The following is a 3,833-nucleotide window of genomic DNA, read 5'->3' as shown; positions in this document are numbered from 1 at the left end:
GTTATGGTTAATAGTCTGTTTTTACTTTCAGCATCACCTTAAAGAAACGTGACTCATCAGTAGACAACAAACAACATATGAGTGCTTTAGACTAGTATAGTTATGGTTAATGGTATGTTTTTACTTTCAGCATCACCTGAAAGAAACTCCACTCATCAGTATACAACAAACAATAGATGAGTGTTTTAGACTAGTATAATTTTGGTTGATGGTCTTTTTTTACTTTCAGCATCACCTTAAAGAAACTTGACTCATCAGTAGACAACAAACAACATATGAGTGCTTTAGACTAGTATAGTTATGGTTAATGGTCTGTTTTTACTTTCAGCCTCACCTTAAAGAAACGTGAATCATCAGTATTCAACAAACAATAGACGAGTGCTTTAGACTAGTATAGTTATGGTTAATAGTCTGTTATTACTTTCAGCATCACCTTAAAGAAAGCTGACTCATCAGTATAAAACAAAATACATCTGAGTGCTTTAAACTAGTATAATTATGGTTAAGAGTCTGTTTTTACTTTCAGCATCATCTTAAAGAAACATGACTCATCAGTATACAACGAACAATAGATGAGTGTTTAAGACTAGTATAATTATGGTTAATGGTCTGTTTTTACTTTCAGCATCACCTTAAAGAAACGTGACTCATCAGTAGACAACAAACAATATATGAGTGCTTTAGACTGGTATAGTTATGGTTAATGGTCTATTTTTACTCTCACCATCACATTAAAGAAAAATGACACATCAGTATACAACAAACAATAGATGAGTGCTTTAGACTAGTATAATTGTGGTTGATGGTCTGTTTTTACTTTCAGCATCGCCTTAAAGAAACGTGACTCATCTGTAGACAACAAACAATAGATGAGTGCTTTAGACTAGTATAGTTATGTTTAGTGGTCTGTTTTTACTTTCAGCATCACCTTAAAGAAACGTGAATCATCAGTATGCAACAAACAATAGATGAGTGCTTCAGACTAGTATTGTTATGGTTAAGAGTCTGTTTTTACTTTAATTATCACCTTAAAGAAACGTGACTCATCAGTAGACAACAAACAATAGATGAGTGCTTTAGACTAGTATAGTTATGGTTAATGGTCTGTTTTTACTTTCAGCATCACCTTAAGAAAACGTGACTCATCAGTAGACAACAAACAACAGATGAGTACTTTAGACTAGTATAGTTATGGTTAATGGTCTGTTTTTACTTTCAGCATCACCTTAAAGAAACTTGACTCATCAGTATACAACAAACAATAGATGAGTGCTTTAGACTAGTATAATTGTGGTTGAATGTCTTTTTTACTTTCAGTATCACCTTAAAGAAACGTTACTCATCAGTATACAACAAACAACATTTGAGTGCTTTAGGCTAGTATAGTTATGGTTAATGGTCTGTTTTTACTTTCAGCATCACTTTAAAAAGACGTGACTCATCAGCAGAGAAGACACAACATATGAGTGCTTTAGACCAGTATATAGTTATGGTTAATAGTCGATTTTCACTTTCAGCATCCCCTTAAAGAAACGTGACTCATCAGTATACAACAAACAATAGATGAGAGCTTTAGATTAGTATAGTTATGGTTAATGGTCTGTTTTTACTTTCAGCGTCACCTTAAAGAAACGTGACTCGTCAGTATACAATAAACAATAGATGAGTGCTTTTGACTTGTATTGTTATGGTAAATGGTCTGTTTTTACTTTCAGCATCACCTTAAAGAAACGTGAATCATCAGTGGACAACAAACAATAGATGAGTGCTTTAGACTAGTATAGTTATGGTTAAGAGTCTGTTTTTACTTTCCGCATCACTTTAAAGAAACGCGACTCATCAGTATACAACAAACTTTTGATGAGTGCTTTAGACCAGTATAGTTATGGTTAAGAATCTGTTTTTACTCTCAGCATCTCCTTAAAGAAACGTGAATCATCAGTAAGTAAAAACAGACTCTTAACTATAACTATACTAGTCTTAAGCACTCATCCATTGTTTGTTGTCTATTGATGAGTCACGTTTCTTTAAGGTGATACTTAAAGTAAATATAGGCTATTAACGATAACTATACTAGTTTAAAGCACTCATCTATATTTTGTTGTATACTGATGAGTCACGTTTGTTTAAGGTGATGTTGAAAGTAAAAACAGACTCTTAACCTTAACTATACTAGTCTAAAGTACTCATCTATTATTTGTTGTCTACTGATGAGTCACGTTTCTTTTAGGTGACGCTGAAAGTAAAAACAGACCATTAACCATAACTATATTAGACTAAAGTACTCATCTATTGTTTGTTGTACTCAGCATCACCTTAAGGAAACGTGACTCATCAGTATACAACAAACTATAGATGAGTGCTTTAAACATGTATAGTTATGGTTAACAGTCTGTTTTTACTTTCAGCGTAACCTTAAAGAAACGTGACTCGTCAGTATACAACAAAAAATAGATGAGTTCTTGAGACTTGTATAGTTATGGTACATGGTTTATTTTACTTTCAGCATCACCTTAAAGAAACTTGACTCATCAGTATACAACAAACAATAGATGAGTGCTTTACACTAGTATAATTGTGGTTGATGGTCTGTTTTTACTTTCAGCATCACCTTAAAGAAACGTGACTCATCAGTAGACAACAAATAATAGATGAGTGCTTTAGACTTGTATAGTTATGGTACATGGTCTGTTTTTACTCTCAGCATCACCTTAAAGAAACGTGAATCATCAGTAGAAAACAAACAATAGATGAGTGCTTTAGACTAGTATAGTTATGGTTAACAGTATGTTTTTACTTTAAGTATAACCTTAAAGAAACGTGACTCATCAGTAGACACGAAACAATAGATGAGTGCTTTAGACTGCTGAAAGTAAAAACAGACCATTAACCATAACTATACTATCACCTTAAAGAAACGTGAATCATCAGTAGAAAACAAACAATAGATGAGTGCTTTAGACTAGTATAGTTATGGTTAAGAGTCTGTTTTTACTTTCAGCATCGCTTTTAAAAGACGTGACTCATCAGCAGAGAAGACACAACATATGAGTGCTTTAGACAAGTAAAGTTATGGTTAATGGTCTGTTTTTACTTTCAGCGTCACCTTAAAGAAACGTGACTCGTCAGTATACAACAAACAATAGATGAGTGCTTTAAACCAGTATATACTTATTGTTAATAGTCTGTTTTTACTTTAAGCATCACCTTAAAGAAACGTGACTCATCAGTATACAACAAACAATAGATGAGTGCTTTAGACTAGTATAGTTATGGTTAATGGTCTGTTTTTACTTTCAGCGTCACCTTAAAGAAACGTGACCCGTCAGGAATACAACAAACAATAGATGAGTGCTTTAGACTTGTATAGTTATGGTACATGGTCTCATTTTACTTTCAGCATCACTTTAAAGAAACGTGACTCATCAGTACACAACAAACAATAGATGAGTGCTTTAGACTAGTATAGTTATGGTTGATGGTCTGTTTTTACTTTCAGCATCACTTTTAAAAGACGTGACTCATCAGCAGAGAAGACACAACATATGAGTGCTTTAGACCAGTATATAGTTATGGTTAATAGTTTGTTTTTACTGTCAGCATCACCTTAAAGAAACGTGACTCATCAGTAGACAACAAACAATACATGAGTATTTAAGACAAGTAAAGTTATGGTTAATGGTCTGTTCTTACTTTCAGCGTCACCTTAAAGAAACGTGACTCGTCAGTATACAACAAACAATAGATGAGTGCTTTAAACCAGTATATACTTATTGTTAATAGTCTGTTTTACTTTAAGCATCACCTTCAAGAAACGTGACTCATCAGTATAC

The sequence above is a fragment of the Limulus polyphemus genome, unplaced genomic scaffold (assembly GCF_000517525.1).
Source record: "Limulus polyphemus unplaced genomic scaffold, Limulus_polyphemus-2.1.2 Scaffold3207, whole genome shotgun sequence".
NCBI classification, from domain to species: Eukaryota; Metazoa; Arthropoda; class Merostomata; order Xiphosura; family Limulidae; genus Limulus; species Limulus polyphemus.
This window is presented reverse-complemented; position numbering follows the sequence as displayed.